This window comes from Dama dama, chromosome X (genome assembly GCF_033118175.1).
Source record: "Dama dama isolate Ldn47 chromosome X, ASM3311817v1, whole genome shotgun sequence".
Lineage (NCBI taxonomy): Eukaryota > Metazoa > Chordata > Mammalia > Artiodactyla > Cervidae > Dama > Dama dama.
Genome location: NC_083714.1, coordinates 152,911,188 through 152,938,935, shown reverse-complemented (window position 1 = coordinate 152,938,935; position 27,748 = coordinate 152,911,188).

The following is a 27,748-nucleotide window of genomic DNA, read 5'->3' as shown; positions in this document are numbered from 1 at the left end:
CTAGGTAATACACAAAGACATCCCACCTTGATTCTACTGTAACCATTTTCCATACTTCCTTTGTCATGCATCTATCCATTTTTCCATCCCTAAATCCATCCATTAATCGATCTCACTCCTTGGTGCATTTTGTGGGAGATTGCAGACATCAGTGTGTGTCTTTGTATTTCAGCAAGCCTACCATCAAGTAGTGAGCTGTATTTGTTTACAGCAGTTTTCTTTGAAATGTAAGCTTTACATACAGTGAAATATACCAATCTTTTTTTCCCCAGACATGTTCTTTTTTAGTTGAAGATTAGTTGATTTACAATGTTGTGTTACTTTCTGCTTTACAGCCAAGTGATTCAGTTATACACATATATGTGCAATATGCATTCTGTGGGTGTGTGTGTATACATACAGATTCATTTATTTAATCCTAACAATGTGCCGCATGTGGGTTTAGTTCACTGACCAGAGATTGAATCTGCATCCCCTCAGATGGAAATATGGAGTCTTCACCACTGGACTGTCAGGAAAGTCCCATATATATTCTTTCCCATTATGATTTATCATAGGATACTGAATATAGTTCTCTTTGCTCTACAGTAGGAACTTGTCCATCCATTCCATGCACTCCAGTATATAGCTCTTAGCCCCAGTCTCTTACTCCATCCTTCCCCCAATTCTCTCTGCCTTAGAAGCCACAAGTCTGTTCTCTATGTCCATGAGTGTGTTTGTTTCATACGTATGTTCATTTGTGTCATTTCTTCGATTCCACGTTTAAGTGATATTTTGTGTTTGTCTTTGTCTGACTCACTTCACTTAATATGATCTTCCATCGGTCCATCCATGTTGCCTCAAATGGCCTTACTGTTGTAGCTGTACAGTTTCTTGCATCCTTTTTAAGCATACATAGAAGTATTCATCTGTGGTTATTTTGATGAATATATTATGAAAACGTGTTTAGTACACCACTCTTGGAATAATATGTCCATTTTGAGGCTGTATTAGGGTTTTTTGGTTTTTTTTTTTTTGTATTAGGGTTTTATATGAATGTATGTCAGTCAGTTCAGTTCAGTCCTTCAGTCATGTCTGACTCTTTTCGGCCCCATGGACTGTTAACACGCCAGGCCTCCCTGTCCGTCACCAACTCCCGGAGTCTACTCAAACTCAGGTTCATCGAGTGGGAAATGCCATCCAATCATTTCATCCTCTGTCGTCCCCTTCTCTTCCCACCTTCAAACTTTTCCAGCATTAGGAACTTTCCAGTGAGTCAGTTCTTCACATCAGTTGGCGAAAGTATTAGAGTTTCAGTTTCAACATCACTCCTTAGGAATATTCAGGCTGATTACCTTCAGGATTGACTGGTTTGATCTCCTTTCAATCCAAGCACTCTCAACAGTTTATGTGGGTATGAATAAAAATTTATTGTGCTTATGCTCCCCTCATGTGGAGAAATATAAGAATGCTTAAGAATGGAATTTATAAAATCCAGGTGTATTCTATCATATGTATATATGGTTATGCATACATATTTACTGTGCTTATGCTGCACAATCTTGGACAAAAGGAAGAATGCTTATGAGTGTCATTTATAAACTGAAAAGTGATTCTTTACAGGTTGAAAAGGAAGGGAAGTGACTTGCTGACCTCATAAAGCATAAGGGTGTGGCCCCCTAGGGAGGCGTGTATATAGGGGTGCTCAGGGGCTCTGGAGGAGACAACTGCGAGTCTTCAAAATGGCAAACGACAGCTCCAAGTGGAGCAAGGGCAGGTGTGTTCAGTGCATTCTCCCAGCCTGAAGACAGGGGTTTCCGACTGGAAACAGTAAAACTCAGGAGAGCTACCTGAACACTGAGAAGAGAAGGTGGGATGGAAGTTTTCTGGTAGGTGGCCCAGAATTAAATGGTCTTCAATGTGGTTTAAGACCTGAAACACAGCCTAATTATCAAGGAGTGATTTAAGGCAAGATATTAAAAGACTAGATAATGGTGAAAGGTGAGAGAGAAGAGAAAGGGAAGCCTGAATACTGTGGCTGTGAACCAAGGTTTGGAGGAGACACACTACCCCTGCCATGTGACACATCAGTGTAGAGTCAGAGAGATGAAGATGGCAGGTGAGTTTCACGGGCTCATAAGGGGCATTTAAAATGCCTCTTTTATCCCACCAAACCATCTTAATTTCTCCCCATCCTCCCCTAGAGGTATCAGGATGGGCCTTTGTGATGTCAAGGCTCACCCAGGGACACCATTGGTTGGGGAAGTGACTTGCTGACCTCATAATGTATAAGGGTGTTGCCCCCTGGGGAGGGACATATATAGGGGTGCTCAGGGGTCCCTCAAATTCCCCATCCCAAATCTCCCACACTCTCATCATCCCCCTCAAATTACCCCCCTCCCAAATCTCCTACACTCTCATAATCTATCAAATTCCCCCACCCCAAACCTCCCACCCCATCACCAGTTGTGGAAGTCTGTATTGAGGCTCTGACCTGAGCCCAACTTACTGCCAGGCCCAAGAGGCTGACCCTCCTCTCCCAGGACAGACACATGAGCCCCTGGCTCAGCACCTGCAGCTTCCAGCTCCTGCAGCGTGAGGCAGTGGGCACACAGGGGCATTCCTGGGGTGGGGGTGAAAGTGCAGAGTCACGGGCTGGAGCCACCTGCCGGGGGCCAGTCCTCTGCCCACCGCCCCCTGTGGACATCCTTGGAAGCGGGGTGGGGAGAAGGAGATGGGTGGGAAGGAGACTCCATACAGCTCTGGGCCCTGAGAATGCACTTCCAGTAACAAGTTGGAGGAGGAGGAGGACTGTGTACCTGCGTCAGGGGGCTGACGATGAGCAGTGTAAGGCTATGGCTTGACCAGGGCTGGCCAGGCTCTTTCCTGATCAGAGCATTGAGCCAGGACAAGGCAGGGTCAACATAGGCCATTAGAGGATGGGACCCGCGAGAGGGGAATGAGGGAGGCAAAAATGGTCTGAATCAGGAACGGGAACACATGCTTTTGAGTTTAGCTTTGCTGGGAAGTGTCCCTTGACTCCTTTCCTCTGCCCGGGATCTCAGGGCCACCAGCTCTAAGTCAGGACACTTAGAGGCCATCCAGAGGCCACAGGGTCTGTAGAGGTGAGAGCTGATGGATGAGGGGAGGGCCCTGGGCTCCTGGCAGGAGGAGTCCTAAGAGGGACACAGGCCAAACGGTGCAGGAAGTTGCCCTCGGGGCAATGACAGCCCTCCTCGTAGCCGGCGGAGAAGTAGCCCACCAGCCCGGTGAAGTGGGCCCATGAGAAGGGGCACCCCTCACTGGGCAGGCACTCACGGTACACAACCCCAGCCAGGCAGCCTGCCTCTGAAGTGAAATCTCCCAGTTGTCTCCAACTCTTTGCGACCCCATGGACTGTAGCTCAAGTGGAGCCCAAGGCTCTTCCGTCCATGGAATTTTCAAGGCAGGAGTACTGGAGAAGGGTTGCCATTTCCTTCGCCAGGGGATCTTTCTGACTCAGGGATCGAACCTGGGTGTCCCATATTGTGGGAAGATGCTTTACCAGCTGAACCCTGAATTAGCGCCCAGGCCACACCACCCTCACGGCCTGCTCTGCCCACCTCCTGTCACCCCAGTGCCCATCCCCTCCAGTGGCCCCCAGAGTCATGCAGACCACACCCTCCCCGGGCCAGACCCTAGGTCACGCCTGCTCCTACAGTCTCCCCTGCCCCGCAAATCTGCCTGCTTCCTCCTCTGTTTGCCCACCACTGGCCTGGGTGAGGGGTGGCATGTGGCGGATTGGGTGGGAGAGGTCAAAAGGCAACCTGCGAGTCAGGATTAAAGGCCAGGATGGGGATGAGAAGTGAAGTCAGAGTGCCCAGACAGGGCCTGGGCCGGTTCTCAGCTTTGCAGACCTGGGTGCACCAGGTGGGGCTCTGGTGGGCAGGCCCCGGGCAGCCACTCCCGTCTGCCACAGGTGACGCTACATTCCTTCCAGGAGCCCCACACCCCCGGCCCAAGGTAGGCAAGTACCGCCTGGCACTGCAGGATGCCCACCTCACAGGTGCTGGGGATAAAGGCAGGGTTTCAGAAGACAGGGTCCTGCCTGCTTCCCCGGGGTCCCTCCTGCCCAGCTGGCAGCCCACGCCTCCCTGGTGCTCTTGGCTCACCAGTTGTCACACAGCCCCGCCATTACCTCTCCAGGCTCCAGGCTCTCCCAGGAGCTGAGCCCAGACCCCACGGAGCGACTCTGGTTCTCAGGGATCCCTGAGGGCACAGGAGCGGGGCAGGCGCTTCAGATGGCTCAGCCAATCACCAACCCTCCTCAGGGCTCTACCCCGCTGTCTCCACCCACGGGAACCAGGGTCCTGGTTTGTGGAGGACACAGAAGCCCCAACGGGCACCAGCCCTGGGACACAGGAGTTGCCCATTCCCATCCTACAGTCCCAGGCTGGCCCCTGTGGGCAAAGTGGAAGGGGCCAGGCGGGAGGGCACTGCTGTGCTTGGCGGGTGGGTTGGGGGACACACTGACCCATGCCTCTGGGCTGGTACTGACAGTGGCACTGGGCCAGTGGGCGGGGTGGGGCACACAAAGGCCATCCTGGGACAGCTGGCCTGGGGGTCACCCACAGCTGGGCTGCTGGCAGGTTGTCGAGTCTGGCTGGCACACGACCTTGGGGAGACGTGTCCTCGCAGGAGTGAAGGCAGGGCTGCCCATAGGGGAGAAGACACTGGCTACCTGCAGAGTCTGCAGCAGGAGGGAAGCAGAGAAGGTAGGTTTGGGAGGGGGTCCATCCTGAGGCGGGGGGTCCCGAGAGTTGAGTGACCAGCCCTCCTGTCATGCCCACCACCTGCTAGGACCTTCACTCGCCCACTTCCACAGGGTTAGTGCCCTAAGGGCTCTCCCTCAAAGAAAGTGGCATGCATGTGTGTATGCAGGGGTGGGGGAGGGTCAGATGCAGGGGGTCAAAGCTCAGAGGTAGCATTTCCCTAGCCTTACAAGCCACCACCACCACCCACCATCTCCACAGAAGTCCTCACCTGTGCACTGAGTGGAATTGCCCTGGCAGGGTCGACTCTGCCTGTGGCCCCCAGGGCAGGGCCGGCCTCCCTCAGAGGTGGGAGGCCAGCTGCATGCTCGGCTGTGATGGGACTGCCCCAGGCATACGTCACAGGGAGACCATGGCCCCCTCGGGCTCCAAGCTTCGTCCACTGTGGCAGGAATACAAAAGCACTCCTTTGCCTTGGCAGGCCCAAGAGGTTCCAGCCCCTGGGATTGAAGCCCCCCAGTGGGACATCTCACCTGGGCACTTGGGGGAGGGGGGCTGGCACAGGTCTCCCTCTGATGCTGGGCCCCTTCTTCCCCCGCCTGCCTGTGGCTCGCCCCACCCCACCCCCCCCCCCCCCCCAATGCTGTGGCACTGGACAGCTGCAGGCCCTGGAGCGGGTCTTCGTCTGGGCCAAGCAGGGCTGGGAGCATGCTGTCCACTCCAACCATGGGCACCAGGCACCAGGCACTGTGGGGGTGAATGGTGAGCCCTGGGGTGCAGCCATTACACCCCCAGTCCCAGCCCTCACTGCACCCCCAGACTGCTTCTCCTCACCTCGTTCTGAGCGTGGTACATATCTGGGCAAGACAGGTCTGTGCAGGTGAGCCGGCCTAGGAACATCAGTGGGACTGAAAAGCTATGCACGGGAGGGTTTGGTGCCCTGGGACCCGCCGCCCAGCACCCTTCCCCTGTCTCTGCACTCAGATCTGATTATCCAGAAGGAGCAAAGCAGATGGAATGTGGGGAGTGAGGGGGTGTCCCCCCATGTGCCTGGGCGTGTGGTGGGTGCCACAGGAGGCTGGGGGTTTCCTGAGGTCAGGCGGCACCCTCCGTGTCTCCCTACAGCGAGCCCATGCAGTGCACAATACTGTATTCTACCAGGGGAGCACAGAGACCATCGAGGAGGTGGAGGCTGAGCAGGATGAGGAGGCACCTGAGTGGGCCCAGGAGGCCAAGTCCCCATAGGACCCCATGGAGGATGGTGACGTGGAGGCCCCACCATCCTACAGCAAGGCCATCAGCTTTGAGCAGGTGTCCATCAACTCCCAGGATAACTCGGTCGGCCAAATCCCCATGGAGGTCAGCCCAGATGACAGCCGCTGGGACTGACTGGAGGCCAGCATCCTGCTACCCCTGACTCACCAGCTGACAGCCAGCGAGCTGCTGCTGAACAAGTAAGAGCCGTGGCCACAGCGATGGAGCTGGGAGTGACCCTTAGTGTCCACTGCGCTGCTGGAGGCAAAGACCACTTGGAAAATGTCCCCCCCCCCCAAGACATTTAGAACCACATGTGTGCTCACATCTCTCTCTGTAACACGATAGGAGGTTGACAGCAAAGGGTGCCTGGGGATCCAGGCAGCAGGGAGTTGAGGGCAGGGTCTCACCGTATGGAATCATTGCCCAGGAGGAACTGAGGCCAGTATTCTGGCAGGATGTTCCAAGACAATGAGCTGGAGGAGTCAGAGAAGGTGTACATGGGGCAGCCGCGCTTCCTGCTGCTCTTCTACGTACTGTACAACATGCTGGTTGCCCGCTCCTAGATGGTGTGCTACTTTGTCATCATCCTCGGCCACACGGTCTCCGCCTCCATGATCAGCCTCGTGCGGCCCATCCTCATCTTCCTCTGGGCCATGCTGTCCATCCCCCGGCCCAGCAGGCGCTTCTGGATGATAGCTGTCGTCTACAAGGAGGTAGGCTTCCCTCCAGTGGACCTGCCTGACCCCTGCTTCACATAAATAAATAGTTAGAGAGATCATCTTAGGTCAGCACATGATTATAACCAGCAGTTGTTGGCGCTGAGAAATCTAGTTGTCTTTTCACATCTCACACTTCATACAACACAGGAGCTAATATCATTCTGTACAACAGGGATAAGGAACAGCCTTTATGAGATTAAATAATTGGTCCAAAGTGTGCTTCCATGGTGGCTCAGACGGTAAAGAATCTGCCTGCAATGCACGAGACCCAGGTTTGATCCCTGGCTCGGGAAGATTGCCTGGAGAAGAAAATGGCTACCCACTCCAATATTCTTGCCTGGAGAATCCCGTGGACAGAGGAGACTAGAAGGCCACAGTCCATGGGGTTTGCAAAGAGTCAGACACAACTGAGTGACTAACACTTTCACTTTCATTTACCCAGGTGGGGAGTGGTGGGGGAGGCTTTTTGAGGCCTGGTGTCTGCCCTGTGATATTGACCAGCATGACAGTAAGTGTGGGGCAGACAGAAGCATGGTGCCAGGGCCAGTGCATGGTCAGTGAGTGGACATTGGGTCAAACAATACAGTTAGCACTTGAAACACAGTTGGATGCAATTAACCCTGATGATGTAGACATTGGACTGTTTCAACGTAGATCTCTACAAACATCTCTGTGTTTACACCCTGAGCTGGCAAGGTTTTGTTTCATTTGCTTTTATTTCTTCTTGAGGAGAACTTCCAGTGAGCAATAAAATGCTGAGAAGAAAGAGAGCAGAATAAAGTGAAAATTGTCTATAGTGTCTGTGCAGTTTGCTCCTAAAGATTACGAGCTAAAGCCATGCTTGTAGAATAAAGATCTTCATGTTCACATTGGTCCTAGTCACTTCATTTAATAGCTGAATATTTGTATAAGCATCTAATTGAATCAACACAAACTAGCCCTTGCATGCACGCTAAGTCACTTCAGTCATGTCTGACTCTTTGCAACCTCATGGGCTGTAACCCTTCAGGCTCCTCTGTCCATGGAATTCTCTAGGCAAGAATACTGAAGTGGGTTGCCAATCCCTTCTCCAGGGGAACTTCCCGACCCGGGGATCAAACCCACATCTCTTATACCTCCTGCATTTGCAGGTGAGTTCTTTACCACTGGTGTCACCTGGGAAGCCCAGAAACTAGCCCACTCCCTGACAATAGAAGAAGTCATTGGAGCCAAGTCAGGAGTAACCTCTATGACCCCAGTGTGTCTGCAATCACAGGACCTGGAGACGTGGTTCTGGCCTTGTCCTGAGGTTTATATCTTTGGAAGGAGAATTTGTTATTCCACATGTTGTGTGCATTCCCAGCACCAAAACTGAAACATTGCCCCTTAATGTTTGTATCACTCTTCCTCATGTAGAACTATTCTTAAAGGGAGTCATTTCTTCTCATTTCTTGCATCTGTGCAGGTGGCCATTGTGGTCAAGTATTTCTTCCCATTTGGGCTCTTTCCCTGTAACAAGAGTGTGGAACTGAACAAGAACAAGTCTTACCATCCACCCAACAGCATCAGGGTGGAGACAAAGAATGCCTACATGCTCTATGATCTAATCAAGTTTCTGACACCTTCTTCCACTGCACCATCCTGAAGGTACTGCCCACCCATTACCCCTGGATATCCCCCAGAACCCTGAGCTGGGATCACGAGGGGCTGAGGGGCCACAGGCAGGGCCTATCTGTGTGCCCTTGTTTTCTTTGTTAACAGTTTTGTTCATGCCATTCGTTTTCTCAACACTGTGTACTCAATAATTGAGTTTGTGATCAATCGGGGGAGATTTCCTCCTATTTCTACTCTGGGATGCATGCTTGCATGCTAAGTTGCTTTAGTCATGTCTGACACTTTTGCAACCCTGTGACCTATAACCTGCCAGGCTCCTCTGTCCATGGGATTCTCCAGGCAAGAATACTGGAGTGGGTTGCCATGCCCTCCTCCAGGGAATCTTCCTGACCCAAAGATTGAACCCACAACTCTTATGTCTCCTGTATTGGCAGACAGGTTCCTTACCACTAGCGCCAACTGCAAAGCACACCCTGGGATGAAGGCGCCCTAATGATCCCACGTTTGTGGGGATTCCACAAAAAAGGTGTGTGGTTCTTATTGCTGTATTCACCAAGTCGTGCCTGAGTTGAAGACAGATCACTAGGGAGTTAGTATTTGGGGTCTCCTCTCCAGTTTGACCTTGGCCCACCCCCTTTTAGGAGCATTGCTTTTCTCATGGATTTTGGCTCTGAAACCACTGATTTAATGAGAGACTGTCCAATCCATGGGCCTGGGGGTGCCAGGCTGCACTCCCAGAGAGGCCACCTCTGAGAAAGCCATGCCTGCATTGCTCTGGGAAGATAGGTCTGAGAGTAACCTTTTCAGGATCTGTACCTCCTGTCATCCTGCTGAGCACCTGCAGGGTTTCTGATCTCAGACACTGTGAAACATAAGCTCTTGTTATATGCCACTCAACTCTACATGTTAGAGATTGTCACACAGCATGCTTTGGATGTAGTGATGTGCCTTTGGTCAGAATCTCACTTTCCTTCCCTTGTTTTAACTGTGTCTCCTTGTATTGATATAGCATATCTTACATTCATTTTATCAAGTATTGTCTTTGTTAGTTCCTTTTCAGAACAAGCTTGGCCTAAGTTAAGGCACACACATGCCACATCCAGCACAGTGGTTGAGAAAGACCTGAAACAGGGGTGAGCACATAATGAAAAGACAGACACATATAATTTGGCCAGCGGGGAGTCAGGGGTCCCTCTTGCTCTCCATGACAGGAAGACAAAATGGCTCCTTTCAGCCCACAGCTTTATCGGCAGAAGTCACATGAGATCATTAAGGAATAACGACCCTGGGGAGTTTGATTAGCGAAGGCTCTGCCATTGATCAGGAATATCTTATTTTGTTTCTATGGGGATGGACACAGGGGTACACAGTGAAGTGGACCAGACAGCACGTCCCTCCCCAAGAATGTCTATTTGGCATGCTTCCTGGGACAATCATGAGGACGCAGTTTGCCACACTCTCAAGTTATGGGGCAGGTTCTGGTCTCTGCTCCGCCAGGCTGCAACACACACATACATGCACACACACATACATGTAAATGTGTTCTCAACCTCTATCCTACTAGGTGGGCTGTTTCACACTGGCTTTTGTCTATGTGGACTCTGACCAAGACCTTCACTTTGCCTCCTGCCACCTTGCAAACTGCCAGTCCCTAACCCTCCATTTGAGGGGGTCTTTCCTGAGTCATTGGGGTGTGATGAGTTTGAAATGCTACATATAGGTAGATAATAAGCTTTCTTAGGATCCCTGACCTTGCTTTGGTTTTCTAACTTTTTTTTTTTTTTTTTTTTTTTTTGTAATTTCAGCTTTGTTTATGTATTGTTGCTTAGTTGCTAAGTCATGTCCAACTCGTTGTGATCCCATGGACTACAGCATACTAAGCTCCCATGTCTTTCACTATCTCCCGGAGTTTGCTTAGATTCATGTCCATTGAATCAAAGATGCCATCAAAATATTTCATCTGTCACCTTCTTCTCTTGCCCTCAAACTTTCCCAGCATCAGGATATTTTCTAATGAGTCAGCTCTTCCCATCAGGTGGACAAAATATTTGAGTTTCAGCTTCAGCATCAATCCTTCTGATGAATATTCAGAGTTGATTTCCTTTAGGATTGACTGGTTTGATCTCCTTGCTGTCCAAGGAACCCTCTAGAGTCTTTTGCAGCAACACAGTTTGAAAATGTCAGTTCTTTGATACTCAGCCTTCTTAATGGTCCAACTCTCACATCCGTACATGACTACTGGAAAACCATAGCTTTAACTAAAGGATACATTGTTAATTTATAATTGGTTAGTGAAATTGTAAGCTGTCAGAACTGTACACATGGTGATTTGACCCCAGTCAGGTTAGTCAACACATCCACCACTTCCTCACCTGCCTATTGATCGGTGTTTGGTGGGAACACTTAGGTTGTGATCTCCTAGCAGACTCCACTGTCCATCAGGGTCGTTGGCTGCAGTCGCCCTGTTTGACATGTGGTTTCCTATCCTGAGGGACACATCCTGGTGGCTAGGGTGTCACAGGGCCAAGTCCCAGCCTCTGGCTGGACAGCTAGCTGAGCTGTCCCGCCCCTGTCTCCTCAGTGTCGTGGCCTCTGGGACAAAGATGACATCATGGGCAGTTACTCAGGAAAGGTGGAGTTGGGTGATGAGCTGTCCCTTGACCATGGCAGGAGGGCCTCCTCTGACTTGCTCAAGTCCATCAACCTGGCTCCTCCATGGAGTCGGTGCACGTGACTTTCCCTAAGCATCAGGCCACTGTCCAGGGAAGTGCTACAGCAGCAGCTCCCAGACATCACAGTGGTCCAGCTTTTCCTCAAATAGGTCTAAGAGAGGTATTGCCAAGTGGTGTCACTGCAAGGACTCCTGAGTGGAGTCATCCCCTGGTGCCAGAGGGTCAGCGGCAAGAGAGCTGGGTGCTGTTGAGGTGGAAGATACTGTGATGTGAAATGAATGTACTTTATAACTAGACAGAATAAGTTCAAATCCTGGCTGAGCTGTGGGTGCTCACGCCCCTGTCCAGGGTGTCTCTCTGAATTACCCAACCCCCACACGGGACAAGTATTTCAGGTTTTGTTGAAAAGTGGCCAGCACACTGCCTCGTACCTAGTGTCAGACACAGTGTAGTTGTCAATCATACCCAGAGATTCTGCCGCTGTGCCCAGAGGGAGTTATATCACGGTTTATTTTGAAAGTACACTTAGATTTAATCAATAGGAACATTAAGCCAAACCACCTGGTTATCTCCTACGCTAGTTACTAATTTCTTACTAAACAGCCAGAGACAGGAAAGTACACGTGTGTTATGGTTGCCCCTCTTGGGGTAACTGCACTTTCATGTTGACAACACTCCTGTCTGAAGCTCTCCAGACCCTCTGTATTCATCTGCAGAAGATAGTTTTCTACCACTGGCAGGCCATCTCATATTGGTTTTAGAGCTAGAGAAATTTGGCCCTGAAAAAAGGCGTGGTCCTGGACCCAGACTAGAAAACCCACGACCATAACTTGGGATCCCATTGAGCAGGAATAAATCTGCTCCCCAGTCTAATTCTTCCTGGGACAGAGGTCCCACAGCCACCTGGGAAGGAGCCATCAGTGGATGTGAAAACCTATGGATGCCTTTGGCTACAGAAGCAGAGTGGGGGCTGCAGACCCCAACTTCTCCATCACTGTTCTTACAGGCATCTGAGCATCTCGCCCTCTAACCAGCCTCCAACTGTCCCTCTGCCATGGGGGTGGCAGGCTTCTACAATAATTATGGCAACAAGTTCACAACTCACAATGCATCTCGGTTCCTTCTTGCCTCCAAGCAGCACAAGCAACAGGAACAGCAGCCAGAAAGGAAGCAGTGTTGGGAGCATCAAGCAGAAGAACAGATGGAAACTTTACATGGAGAAGCTGCAAGAACACTTGATCAAAACAAAAGCATTTTTCATAAAGAAGTGAGACTTTACTTATTATTGCCAAAGCATAGGAGGAGGTGGAGGAGGAGGTGGTGGAGGTGGAGGACCCCTGAAGGAAGTGGCTGCTGCTGCAATACCCAGTCTTCCCCAGAGCCCTCTGGGTGTCTGCCCCTCTCCCACTGCCATGGCTGCCACTCTGGGGAGCCCAACTGAAGACCACGGTCTCAGCAGGCAAGATGAAGTGCCAAGCACCTAATGTCACAAGGAAGATGCCAGATCCTGGCTCCGAGATGCACTACGGGTGAAGAAGAATGAGCTGGTGCAATTCCTGCTCATAAGGTGTCTTGCAGGCAGCAACTTGCCAAGGAGCCAATCACAGAGGCAGAAGTGCTGAATAGTGTGCTCAAAGATTACCAGGACCATTTCCTGGTGGTTCTCGGTCAAACCTCACAGTACCTGCAGTTGGTCTTTGGCTTGGAGGTGAAAGAGGTGGACCCCAGTGAGCATACCTATATCCTGGTCCCCTCCCTGGGCCTCACCCTCAATGAGATGCTGAGGGATGGACAGAGGTTTCCCAAGGCCAGCCTTCTGGTGGTGATCCTGTGCCTGATCACTGTGGAGGATGACCACGCCCCTGAGGAGGAGATCTTGGCAGCACTCAGCATGATGGGGGTGTGTCCTGGTAGGAACACTTCATCTATGGGGAGCCCAGGGAGCTGCTGACCCAAGTGTGGGTGCAGGAGGGGTACCTGGTATATCAGCTGGTGCCTGACAGTGACCCTGCTCGCTACAAGTTCCTGTGGGTTCCCCAGGCCTATGCGGAGACCAGCAGGTTTAAAGTTCTGGAGTATTTGGACAGAGTCAGTTGAAAGGGTCCCAGCTCCTTCCACCCCCTCTGCAGAGGCTGCAAGGGAGGACGGGGGAGGGCTCTGAGCCAGAGCAGCAGCCAGGATCCTTCCAAGCCCACGTCCAACAGCTTTTCTTGGGGACAGGAAAGGAGGCTGATCCTTCCCTCTGTGATTGAAGAGGGAACAGTCAGCCTTCTCAACAGTGAGGGTCCAGGCCCATTGGGGGAACCCGGTGTGTGGCATCTTTGTGGTCCTGTTCTCTACAATGACATGGAGACTCACCTGTGTTTCTTTAGGAATTTTTCAAATTTTCCTTTTTAGAGAAGACAGTGCATTCCAGTATCTAACTATGTCAATGACGTTGATCACACTTTGTTTGTACTCAACCAGCTCAAGATGAAGAGTTTTCCTGTTCTGTAAAAGAGATTAAGAACACTTTCATTTTATTCCATGGTCCTGCACAAGATGACATGGAATTAGAATTAGAATGATTTTGGAAATGTGAATTTATTTAGCAGTGATATAGTTGGTGGAAAATTAGAAAATAAAAAGTGATAGTATTGAATTATTGCTTCTTAAACTTTTTGTGTGTGTCATTTTGTACAGCTAAGTGATCTCGGTTTATATGGATTTTCCTTGGTTATCAAAGGAAGTAGCAATTCATCTTGCGTCAAGCAGTCCCCTCCTCACAGGCTCATTTATTGCAAAGACCTTTTTGGGACCTCTGCTCCGTGAAAGGCCCTGTTGTAGCAGTGGGGACACTGGGAGAAGCAGGACCCACCCACACCTAGAGTGATGGTCTCGGAGCCACAGTCATATGAGGTGCATCATGGGAGTGAGGGGAAATGAGACATTTTGTCAGAGTCCCTTTGAATCCATGTGCACCTTCTTCACAGCAATGTGTCAGAGTCAGAGACCTGTCCCATTCTCTTTGGCCTTTTGGGGGATCAGGCACCTGTTTGACATTTTCCTGCCACAGGAAGATAGCAACTGAGTGTAAAGGAAAACAGTTGCAAATGGAAAAGTACAGAGTCGGGAAGAGTAGGGGAACCTCAGTCAGAAGGTGCTGGCCCTGGACAGGGGGTGCTGGCCCTGTGAAGAGCACGGCATTGGTAAGGAATATTCTTAGGATGTGCATGCTGAAAATCGGTTGCTCTAAGTCAGCTCCATGTCTCTTGTTCCATGTCCGATTCTAACTGGTGCTTCTTCACCTGCACACAAATTTCTCAGGAGACAGGTAAGGTGGTCTGCTATTCTCACCTCTTTAGGAAGTTTCCCCATTTTGCTGTGATCCACACAGTCAAAGGCTTTGGAGTAGTCAATAAAGCAGAACTAGATGTTTTCTGGGAACTCTCTTGCTTTTTTGATGATCCAACCGATGTTGGCAATTTTATTTCTCTGGTTCCTCTGCATTTTCTTAATCTAGCCTGAACATCTGGAACTTCATGGTTCACAAACTGTTGAAGCCTGATTTCGAGAATTTTGAGCATTACTTTCCTAGTGTGTGACATGAGTGCAAATGTGTGGTCATTTGAACGTTCTTTGGCATGGCCTTTGGGATTAGAATGAAAACTGACCTTTTCCAGTCCTGTGGCTACTGCTGAGTTTTCCAAATCTGCTGGCATATTGAGTGCAGCACTTTCACAGCAGCATCTTTGAGGATTTGAAATAACTCAATTGGAATTCTATCAGTTTCACTAGCTTTGTTGGTAGTGATGCTTCCCAAGGCTCACTTGACTTTGCATTCCAGGATGTCTGGCTCTAGGAGAGTGATCACACTATCGTGGTTATCTGGGTCATGATGATCTTTTTTTTTTTTTTATAGTCCTTCTGTGTATTCTTACCACTTCTTCTTAATATCTTCTGCTTCTGTTAGTTCCATACCATTTTTGCCCTTTATTGTGCCCATCTTTGCATGAAATATTCCCTTCATGTCTCTAATTTTCTCAAAGATATCTCTAGTCTTTTCCATTCTATTGCTTTCCTCTATGTCTTTGCATTGATCACTGAGGAAAGATTTCTTATATCTCTATGCTAATTCTTTGGAACTCTGTATTCAAATGGGTATTACTTTTCTTTTCTCCTTTGCCTTTAGTTTTTCTTAAATTCTCAGCTATTTGAAAAGCCTCCTCAAACAACCATTTTACCTTTTTGCATTTCTTTTTCTTGGGGATGGTCTTGATCACTGCCTCCTGAACAATGTCATGAACCTCCTTCCATAGTTCTTCAGGCACTTTGTCTATCAGATCTAATCCCTTGAATCTATTTGTCACTTCCACTGTATAATTGTAAGGGATTTCATTTACGTCAGACCTGAATGGCCTGGTGGTTTTCCCTACTTTCTTCAATTTAAATCTGAATTTTGCAGTAAGGAGTTCATGATCTGAGCCACAGTCAGCTCTTGGTCTTCTTTTTGCTGACTCTATAGAGCTTCTCCATCTTTGGCTGCAAACAATATAATCAATCTGATTTCGGTGTTGACCAATTGATGATGTCCATGTGTAGAGTCTTCTCTTGTGTTGTTGGAAGAGAGTGTATGCTATGACCAGTGTGTTCTCTTGGCAATACTCTGTTAGGCTTTGCCCTGCTTCCTTTTGTACTCCCAAGCCAAATTTTACCTTTTACTCCAGGTATCTCTTGATTTCCTTCTTTAGCATTTTAGCCCCTATGATGTAAAAGACATCTTTTTTTTGGTGTTAGTTCTAACAGTTCTTGTAGGTCTTCATAAAAGCATTTAACTTCAGCTTCTTCAGTATTACTGGTTGGGGCATAGACTTGGATTACTGTGATATTGAATAGTTTGCCTTGGAAACGTGCAGAGCTTTTCTGACATTTTTGAGATTGCACCCAAGTACTGCATTTCAGACTATTTTGTTGATTATGACGGCAACACCATTTCTTCTAAGGCATTCTTGCCCATAGTAGTAGATATAGTGGTCATCTGCATTAAATCCACCAAATCAAGTCCATTTTAGTTCACTGATTCCTATAATGTCAATGATCACTCTTGCCATCACCTGTTTGATCACTTCCAAATTACCTTGATTCAAGGACCTAAGATTCCAAGTTCCTATGCAGTATTGTTCTTCACAGCATCAGATTTTTCTTCCATCATCAGTTACATTTTGCTTTGGCTCTATTCCTTTATTCTTTCTGGAGCTATTTCTCCACTCTTCTCCAGTAGCATATTGGGCACCTACTGACCTGGGGAGTTCTTTGTGCAGTGTCATATCTTTTTTGCCTTTTCATACTGTTTGATTCTGAATTGGGAACGGAGTGTGTTAATGCTGTATATTGTCATCCTGCTTATTTAAATTATATGCAGAGTACATCATGCGAAATTCCAGGCTGGATGAAGCACAAGCTACAATCAAGATAGTCAGTAGAAATATCAACAACCTCAGATATGCAGATGACACACCCTTATGGCCAAAAGCAAAGAAGAACTGAAATGCCTCTTGATAAAAGTGAAAGAGGCAAGTGAAAAAGTTGGCTTAAAAATCAGCATTCCAAAAACTAAGATCACTGCATCCAGTCCCATCACTTCATGGCAAATAGATGGGGAAATGATGGAAACAATGACAGACTTTATTTTGGGGGACTCCAAAATCACTACAGATGGTGACTGGAGACATGAAATCAAAAGACTCTTGCTCCTTGGAAGAAAAGCTATGAGCAACCTTGACAGCATATTTAAAAGCAGAAATGTTACTTTGCTGATGAAGGTCCATCTAGTCAAAGCTATGGTTTTTCCATTAGTCATGTATAGACATGAGAGTTGAACTATAAAGAAAGTTGAGTCCTGAAGAATTGATGCTTTTCAACTGTGCTGTTGGAGAAGACTCTTGAGAGTCCCTCAGACTATAAGGAGATCAAATCAGTCAAACCTAAAAGATATCAGTCCTGACTATTCAATGGAAGGGCTGAAGCTGAAGCTGAAGCTGAAACTCCAGTATCTAACCACCTAACGTGAAGAACTGACTCATCGGGAAAGACCCTGATGCTGGGAAAGATCAAAGGTACAAGGGGAAAGATGACAGAGGATGAGGTGGTTAGATGGCATCACTGACTATTGGACATGAGTTTCAGTATGCTCCAGGAGTTGGTGATGTTCAGAGAAGCCTGGAGTGCTACAAGTCCTTGGAGTCGCAATGAGTGGGACACAACTGAGAGACTGAATTGAACTGAACTGAAGTCAGCCAAGTGCAAAACCCCTGGCCATCTCTGTGTGGTTCCTGGAAGGAAAGCCAAGGGAAAGGAAGCATGCCGACGTGATGGGCACTGTGACCCTGCCCAACATGATACGAGGACAAAGAACACATGTGCACATCACTCAGCTCTCCATGGGGAGAACTCCCAAACCCGCCCACCTCTTTACAGGTCGCTTCCCCTCACGAGCAAATCCAAAGACTGTATAACCTTCCAGTGTAAGTCATAGAGGTCGAAGAGGACATTGACTCGATTGAAGAGATAATGAAAGAAAGTGACCAGGACAAAAAAAAAGAGGCGTTGTTACAAATTCCGTTATTCTGGATAAGTAGACCTGTAGTTCTGTATTTGTGCAAGTCTCCTTTAAGGTTGTGTGTGTGTGTGTGAGAGAGAGAGAGAGAGAGAGAGATATCAGAACTGGCTGGGCTGGGAGATGGAAGAATGGACACCAAAAACGTGAAAGAACTTGTGTAAAGTTCTTAGACCGTGGGGCAGTAGAAGCATGGAAGCCAGGGAAATGAGCCCAAGAATCTCACCAAGCAAGCAAGCTGTAAGGGGAATCAAGCTGCTGCACCCTGGATGCCTGCCAGAAAGGAAAGGCTGGAAGAAAGCAACTAGGGGTGGTCAGTGAGGATGCACAGAGTATGAAAAACAGAACGGGGTGGATTCCCAGGCACAGATGAGGCGGAACCTACAGCCCTTGGATGCCCAGCTACAGAGACCTTTCTGTCCTTCTCAAGTGCAGGAACATTCCCCAGCATGACCAGGCACATGAGCGCACCTTGCCTTTTTTGTAAGCTTTGGGAGACAGACAGGCGCTGCAGCATAAGCAGCTGCTACCTGCAGAGTTTGCCAGTTTGAAACGTCATTCCTTGTATTCTTCACAGAACCCTTGGTTATAAGGACTATGCAAAAAATGGATTAGGTTGATTCTGTCACTGCTCCCAGCACCATGGGGCTGGGGAGACAGGATAAGCTGTGAAGTGTTGTCATTTGGAGGCTAGATGAGAACAGAACAACTTGGAAAGGGCCACTATGTAGAAAATGGGCAGACTTCAGTTCATCTAATACCAAAGAATCATGGCCCTTAATGCAGTGTTGTCCTTAATATCTCAGTGACTGGCATTGCAACAGGGTTCTGGGAGTTCCTTCATGCCAGCAAGAACATGCTCTGTTTCTCCCTCTCTCCAAAGTGTGGCCAAGTCGCCTTAGTCCTGTTCAGTGTTCATGTCTATCATGCAAGGGATGGAAGGACGCCTGTCCCCTGCTGTGGTTCAGCAGACATTGCCTGTGTTCGTCTCTAAAGTTTGAGAAAGCATTCTTCAACTGTGTGGACTGACAAAGTCGCCTCTGCCTGGATGCAACTCACACAGGAGACGGCTTTGGCTTCATGCCAAGGTTAAGGGTCTTTTCCAAGCTCTGTTGTCCAGAGATTAACAGAGGGCAACAACACCAGTTAGAGAGACAGAGTCAAACAGACAAAAGCCCCTACCACACACACGGAAAGATGGGCAGGAAAACAGAAGCAGAGACAGACACAGAGAGAGCTCTGTGCCCTATGGCTCTGGTGCCCTGAGCAGTGGAGCTCAAATGTAGCAAACAGGTGGGTTTGTACCCGATCCACTATCATCCAGACAGCATCTGACTCTCTGTCCAATCCAGGGCAACTTTCCAGCCACATTGACCCCCTGCCGTTCATTGGACACATTGGGAGAGCTCTCAGTGGTTAAAGGTCCTGTGGGACACGGTAATGTGCTTTTTCAATATGGAAGCAAGGAACTCTTGGTTCGGATTTCTGGAGGCCAAGTCAATGGCCGTTGGCACCCGGGAGGTGCCAGATACAAGGCAGGGAAAGTATGTGGACAGGCACGTTCACTGGAGAAAAGGCAGCCACTTGTGGGCACTGGAGCCCAGGACCCCCTGGAGCAATTCCCTCTGGGCTAGGGGCGAGTCCCTGGAAGGTGCCTCCCACTACCTTCTCTGTGATTGGTCGAGATTTTGGCCCAGCAACCTGGGCGTGACTCACAGCTCCAGCAGTCTAGGGGGCCCGAGTGCCTGGGTGATTGGAGCTGGAATGCACACCATGCTCCAGGCCATTCTCCACCATTTTCTTCAGTCTCAGAGCACCCCCAGAAAGATGAAGCTATCTCCAGAGGGTGACTGCAGCCTGTGGACAGGCTGGGCATGCCACCTGCCGTGTTGTCATGTCCAGCCCCTTAACTGCTGCCCCACCTCGGGTTCAAGGCCAGTGCCACGTGGAGAATGAGACACAGCCAGAAGAAGGCCAGAGCCATGGAGGACTGTGGACCTTTGTAGCTGTGATCCTGGGTTCAAGGGGCAGGGCCCCTGCAACCTGCCAGCACCATGGGGTCATCAGGGATGTTGCAGGCACCAGGGGACGTTCCAGGTGAGGAGGTTGCTCTCTTCAGGGTGGAGGCGGTTTGGAAGACATGGAAATGGAGGGGGAAGAATTGGCGGGGATCGTGCTGCTGCTGGTTCCAGCTGCTGGTGGTAGACATTATGTAGGAGATGGAGGTGGTAACTGACAAGGAGAAGGAGCAGATGTCCTCGTAGGTGTGTGAGGAGAAGCCAAAGGAGTAGAGCAAGGAGCATTCAAGGCCAGGAGCACCGAGTGCATGGCCTGTGCTGGAGGGACTAGAGGTGCTGGCAGCCCTGCAGGTGGAGATGAGCTCTCGGCATGAGAAAGGCCACAGGACCTGCGCTCCTATCAGGTGGCAGAACCGACACAGGAAGAAGGCTCACTTGGCTGGAAGGAGTGCCATCATCCACGGCATCCCTGGCTTCTGGGCCAAAGCCATATCCTGACCTCCACTCCATGGGTTCGGCTTCTCAGGAGGAAGACATGAGGGGGGGCAGGAGGAAGGTTGGGGAAGAGGGCACAGGCAAGGTGAGGGGTGTGAGGGAAGAGGGGCTGGTGGAGTGGCGGTCTCCAAAGCACCTCGAGAGGAGAGCCTGGGCAGGGCCATCACAGCTGTGGGTATCAGAGGCATGACTCTTGGTGGCTCTTTTACCCCTGCAACTGAAGAGCAGATGCACAGGAGTCTCCTGGCGGGGACACTATGTCAGGAGTTACCAGTGACAGTAGGCCAGAGGAAGATTCCCAGAGAGCTTTCATCGTAATTGTGGATAATCCTGGAAATTAGTAGAGACAACAGAAGACTCACAACCCGTCCTGGTCCATCAGAGCCCCTTAAGGTTTCCCCAAGAGTGCAGTGCAGAAGCACGGGGGTGTCCACCCTTGAGGAGCTGGAAGGGACTGCTGTCCTTGTATGCTACGAGTGAAAGATGACTGCAGACACATCATTGCCACCCCTTTTGAAGACAGTTAGCAGATGAGGGACCCAGGGTTTTCTTGCTAAACACACACACAGACACACAAGTATACCCACACACAACGTACACACTTGCCCGCAGACACGATGTGCCACAGAGACTGCCATTCTGACATTCTAAACAGCCACATGTCACTACCCAACAAACACAGGCCAGGCAGAAATCAGAAGCAGTCAGAAACACTCTCCCTAGGTGGATGCAGATAGCCTCAGATGCAGAAGACCACGGGGGAGCAAGAGACTCATGAGCATGTCTGATGGGATGGCAGGGGCTGGGGATAGCGGTGAGGTCGCTGGGCATGAAGGAGTGCCCAGAGCCCTTGCAAATGCCTGAGTCAGTGTCCTTGTTCTGCCCTGGACAAGCCCTGTTGCTCCTGGCACTCCCTTGCCCGGCATGTGACATGACTGGCTCCTTGACGTAGAACAGATTATGAACCACCCCCAGGTGTACATCATTATCAGTAACCAAGATGAAGGCTTGGGTAATGACATGATGGACTGGAAGGTCAGTGAGGGAGACTCCCATTCCAACACTCTTGCCTGGAAAATCCCATGGATGGAAGAGCCTGGTAGGCTGCAGTCCGTGGGGTCAGGAAGAGTTGGACACAACTGAGCGACCTCACTTTCCCTTTTCATTTTCATGCATTGGAGAAGGAAATGGCAACCCAGGCAAGTGTTCTTCCCTGGAGAATCCCAGGGATGGTGGAGCCTGGTGGTCTGCCGTCTATGGGGTCGCACTGAGTCAGACACGACTGAAGTGATGTAGCAGCAGCAGCAGCAGCAGAGGGAAACTCAGAGGACCAGGGGTAGGGGAGCTACATGGGGAAGGATGAGGGGGAATCATGTTATCCCTGTGCATGTGGTGTGAGCATTCGGAGAGGAGTAGCAGAAGCTGTTGATGCCTGCCTGGCAGGCAAGCTGAGGACCCTAGAAGCTTGCACCTGTTCCCTCTTCCTGGTCCTGAAATGTGCAGGAGCTGAGCCATCCCCGGTCTCGCTGCAAGCTGATACTTTCCTTTTGGAACAACCGCTACTTGTGCAAGACAGTGATCATTAAGGAATACTACCTTGACATCACTGGCACAACTTAGCTCCCAGTGCAGTGTGAGTGGGTGGGGGAGGGAGTGCATGCTCCTTCTGCATGATCCGACCCTGTCTTCCCTGTATTCCCCAGGATACAGGATTCCTCCAGGGTGCATCATTAGCCTCTAGGCCACTAACTCTGGGATTATGAAAGGGGAACTCCCAGCCAATGGGCTGCATAGCAGCAGCCTTAACTTCCTCAACTGGCTGTCAGACCACAACTGCCCAGGATCAAACAGGATTGCTGAGGTGGAGTCTGTCTGGGCCTCTGCAGAATTGATGATTGCTATGAGAGTTCTTGGCTGCTCATGGGAGGGTTTGGGGCCTGGTCAGCCCAGCGCTGGCCTTGTTCGTGTTGCCAGCAGATCATCGACAAAGACTTGTTGATGGATCCCCTGCAGCACTACCCAGGTAGAAGGTTCTGAAACGAGAGGTAACAGAGAAACATGGGTTGTGAGGGGATCAGAAGCTGGGCCCTGAAGGCACAGCCGTGTAGAGGCCAGGACACTCCTTTCCCACATGGGGAATCTCAGGCTCATGCAGGCTGGATGTGGAGCCTTGGTTTGTGTCATGCACATAGACTGGATGATTGAGGACCTCATCCTCAAGTCATCCTCAAGTCACTTCGTGTCCAAGTCACAAATGAAGCAGCTGTGCTTACAGCATGAGAGTCCTATGTGATTCTGATAGAGGCAGGGTTAATCAACCTCCTTCATCAGAATCTTCCTTTCCTGGGTCCTGCCATCTACAGGCTTCCTGCTGCTCATTGAGTTTGAGATTCCCTGGGCCCTTCACCCCCACCCCTTCTCCTGGGAAGCCCCACCAATTACAACCGGCTTGTCTCTGGTGTCGCATTGCACTTCTGTGCTGACTTTGGAGTCTTCTCTATATTTCCACGTCCGCCGCTTGGCCTCTCACCACCAACACACAGTGAAAGCTGGAAATGGCTTTAGCCCGGCTGGTGATAATACTAAAGGGCTGAGGGAGGCAATGGACAAGGACCCCAAAAGGGCAATACATGTAGCCTACTAACATCATCTCCCACATTGTTGGAGACAGGCGTCTTCAGCTACTGAAACACCTGTGTTCCCTGTTTTGTGCTTATGTCCCTGTATCTTGCACAAGTGTGTGTACACAGGCGTGCTTGTGTCGCCTGTGTTTGTGCATGTGTCTGGCCCACTGAAGACACAGAGGTGAAGGCGACAGAACGTGAGACGTGGAGCAACCAGAAGAGGAGGCACGAGGCATCCACAGACTTGGGGAGACTGGTCGAAGTATCTCTGCAGTGCCCATTTCCAGGACAGAAGTGAGGAAAGGATGGCCAGTGACAACTGTCCTGCAAGTACCAGCCAATCGCACAGTGTCTCCTGAACTTCTAGGACATTGTACTGCAGTTGGTCTAGTCTGGTATTCTGCCCTCTCGTGGAGAAATAGAAGAATGCTTATGAATGTAATTTATAAAATCCAAATGTATTCTTTACATGTAGAAAAAGATACTGTAAACTTTATTAAAAATTAATACATACTCATAACAGAACATGTAAAGTTGCTAGAAAAATACAAGAAAGAAAAAAGTCATCGATGATATCATTTATCATTAGCTTAGAATTCTGAGTTCCTGGGACAGGGAGATGAAAAGATGAGGGTACACTTGTTTTTTTAGTATAAAATTATCTTTTCTGCTATTTGAATGCCAACATAGAACTTGAGTCTGATAAGTGATTCTTGCTTTCTTTACTTATCTCTCAGCCTCTAATTTTACAAATACCTAGTTAATTAACCCCCTGTTTAGAGACTGTTTGCTTCAAGGTTTTCATGTTGTTGTTGTTGTTGGTTTTCCATTTTTGCTATGATTAACCAATATTGCACGTCGTGGCTATGGTAAATAGTGCTACAATGAACATTGGGGTGCATGCCTTTTTTTGAATTAAGCTTTTCTCCAGGAAAATGCCCAGGAGTAGGTCGTATGGTGATTATATTTTTAGTTTTTTAAGGAGCTGCTATAGTGTTCATCATAGTGTTGGTACCAATTTACATGACAACTGACAGTGCAAGAGGGTTCCCTTTTCTCCACATCCTCTCCAAATTATTGCTTGTAGAATTTTTGATGAGGGCTATTTGGGCTGGTGTGAAGTAATACCTCATTGTAGTTTTGATTTGCATTTTTCTGGTAACTAGTGATGCTGAGCATATTTCCAAGTGTTTGTTTCCCATCTGTGTGTTTTTAGAAGAATGCCTATTTAGATCTGCCCATTTATTGACTGAGTTGTTTTTCTTTTGGTCATACTGGGCTACATGTGCTGTTTGTATATTTTGGAGAATAATGCCTTAATAACTAATGAGAACTATCTTCACACAGGTATCTGTCTTCAGTACTCTGTGGTGACCTAAATCGGAAGGGAATTAGGAGAAAAAAAAAAAAAAAAACACTTACACACAGCTGACTTACGTTGCTGTAAAGCAACATAGTAAAGCAACTTACATACTGTAGGCTCCACTTGTAGAAAGTTCTAGATCAGGTAAAACTAACCTCTTCTGAGAGAAATGAGAACAGGGGTTGCATGGGGTAAGGGCAGTGTGGGAATGGGGCCCAAGAGATTTCCAAGGATGATGGGAAAATATATTGCAGGGAAGATCGATATATGATTTATATGATATATATACCATATGAGACATATATATATATATATATATATATATATATATATATATATATATATAAAATCTTGGTGAAATTGTGTAAATACTCCTGCAATGTAAATGCCAAACAAGTTGTTCTTAAGTAGCTGCATGCATTTATAAATCTACTAGATACTGTCAAATTGTCCTTCAGAAAGCTGCATCACTTTGTGCTTTCACAGCAATGCATGAACATTCATTTTCCAACCTCTGATCCTCAGTTTGGAGGAAATATTTGGTATCACTCAAAGCTTTCATTGAAGTTTTGGCAATTTGCATTGTGAGAAATTGTATTCCATTGTTGTTTTGGTTTGCATGGGAACTTCCCTGTTGGCTGAGATGGTGAAAGCATCTGCCTACAGTACAGGAGACTCAGGTTCGACCCCTGGGTTGGGAAGCTCCCCTGGAGAAGGAAATGGCAACCCACTCCAGTATTCTTGCCTGGAAAATCCCTTGGATGGAGGAGCCTGGTAGACTACAGTCCATGGGGTTGCAAAGAGTCAGACACGACTAAGTGACTTCACTTCTTTGATTACAAATTAGGTTAAAGATTTCCTCCTGCTTTTTGGTAATTTTTCTTATTTTCCTTCTAAGTACTTTGATTTTCTTTGCTTACTTCATGTTTGTCTTTTATTGGGTTTTTCATCATCTTTTCTTATTTTAACTTTTGAACTCTGCATAAATTATCTAAATGCACCCTTTGTCAGCTATCTACCAAATATTTCTCAGTTGTCATTTTATAATTCCTTGTTTATTATTCATTTATCCATTGCAGAAACTTTTCTACAAAGTGCAAAATTTGCCTTTTTAGCTACTGGACAAAGATCACTTAAAAGCATACTATCACATATATATGGAATTTAGAAAGATGGTAACGATAACCCTATATACAAAACAGAGAAAGAGACACAGAAATACAGAACAGACTTTTGAACTCTGTGGGAGAATGTGAGGCTGGGATATTTCAAAAGAACAGCATGTATACTATCTATGGTGAAACAGATCACCAGCCCAGGTGGGATGCATGAGACAAGTGCTCCAGCCTGGTGCACTGGGAGGACTCGGGGGAATCGGGTGGAGAGGGAGGTGGGATCGGGGATCGGGATGGGGAATACGTGTAAATCCATGGCTGATTCATATCAATGTATGACAAAACTCACTGAAATGTTGTGAACTGATTGGCCTCCAACTAATAAAAAAAAAAAAAGATTAAAAAAAAAATAAACAATTTAAATAACAGAAAAATTCCAAGGACCTAAGGAGTGTAGGTTGAAAGTTTGTGGGGAGGGGTAACAACTCTCTTTGAGTTCACCTGTGTGCCTTTCCACATGTACTTTTCAATAAACTACTCTGAAATATATCTAGATAGATAGATATGTATAAAGAGAAAAAAATGAAATGGAGGTGGGTAGCTCCATGATGGGCCAAGATGAAGCCAGGAGGGCTGGAGCTGCACCTGGGACTCCAAACAGAGGAGTCAGCCATAGTTGGGTCAGCCTTATGAAGCCAGCAGGGACACGTCTCTAGAGCTGTGACTGGAGGACTCTGGGCGCCCCAGCAGTACTCAAAGCCAAGATCACCAGGAGGAGAGCACAAGCAGGACGATGATGCTGCACAGTAGACCTGTCTCCCCTGGACCACAGGAAAGGTGATGCTACTTTTACTATGGAAAATGTAGTCTGTGGATATTGGGAAAAGAACTTGGTCAGTGCACAGAGTGTGAAAAAGTAAGGACGAACCATGACTACTTTCGCCACAGTGCGTATTCTAGCCCACTTCTCCCCATCGTGTTTCAGCTCATATTTGTAAAGTTGGAATTAGACTTCATGTGCATTTTGGTTTGCTCTGTACATTCGCAAAGATTTTATTATAAAAATTTCCAAACATTCAACAAAGTGGAAAATTTTTTTCTAGGTAATACACAAAGACATCCCACCTTGATTCTACTGTAACCATTTTCCATACTTCCTTTGTCATGCATCTATCCATTTTTCCATCCCTAAATCCATCCATTAATCGATCTCACTCCTTGGTGCATTTTGTGGGAGATTGCAGACATCAGTGTGTGTCTTTGTATTTCAGCAAGCCTACCATCAAGTAGTGAGCTGTATTTGTTTACAGCAGTTTTCTTTGAAATGTAAGCTTTACATACAGTGAAATATACCAATCTTTTTTTCCCCAGACATGTTCTTTTTTAGTTGAAGATTAGTTGATTTACAATGTTGTGTTACTTTCTGCTTTACAGCCAAGTGATTCAGTTATACACATATATGTGCAATATGCATTCTGTGGGTGTGTGTGTATACATACAGATTCATTTATTTAATCCTAACAATGTGCCGCATGTGGGTTTAGTTCACTGACCAGAGATTGAATCTGCATCCCCTCAGATGGAAATATGGAGTCTTCACCACTGGACTGTCAGGAAAGTCCCATATATATTCTTTCCCATTATGATTTATCATAGGATACTGAATATAGTTCTCTTTGCTCTACAGTAGGAACTTGTCCATCCATTCCATGCACTCCAGTATATAGCTCTTAGCCCCAGTCTCTTACTCCATCCTTCCCCCAATTCTCTCTGCCTTAGAAGCCACAAGTCTGTTCTCTATGTCCATGAGTGTGTTTGTTTCATACGTATGTTCATTTGTGTCATTTCTTCGATTCCACGTTTAAGTGATATTTTGTGTTTGTCTTTGTCTGACTCACTTCACTTAATATGATCTTCCATCGGTCCATCCATGTTGCCTCAAATGGCCTTACTGTTGTAGCTGTACAGTTTCTTGCATCCTTTTTAAGCATACATAGAAGTATTCATCTGTGGTTATTTTGATGAATATATTATGAAAACGTGTTTAGTACGCCACTCTTGGAATAATATGTCCATTTTGAGGCTGTATTAGGGTTTTTTGGTTTTTTTTTTTTTTTTTTTGTATTAGGGTTTTATATGAATGTATATGTCAGTCAGTTCAGTTCAGTCCTTCAGTCATGTCTGACTCTTTTCGGCCCCATGGACTGTTAACACGCCAGGCCTCCCTGTCCGTCACCAACTCCCGGAGTCTACTCAAACTCAGGTTCATCGAGTGGGAAATGCCATCCAATCATTTCATCCTCTGTCGTCCCCTTCTCTTCCCACCTTCAAACTTTTCCAGCATTAGGAACTTTCCAGTGAGTCAGTTCTTCACATCAGTTGGCGAAAGTATTAGAGTTTCAGTTTCAACATCACTCCTTAGGAATATTCAGGCTGATTACCTTCAGGATTGACTGGTTTGATCTCCTTTCAATCCAAGCACTCTCAACAGTTTATGTGGGTATGAATAAAAATTTATTGTGCTTATGCTCCCCTCATGTGGAGAAATATAAGAATGCTTAAGAATG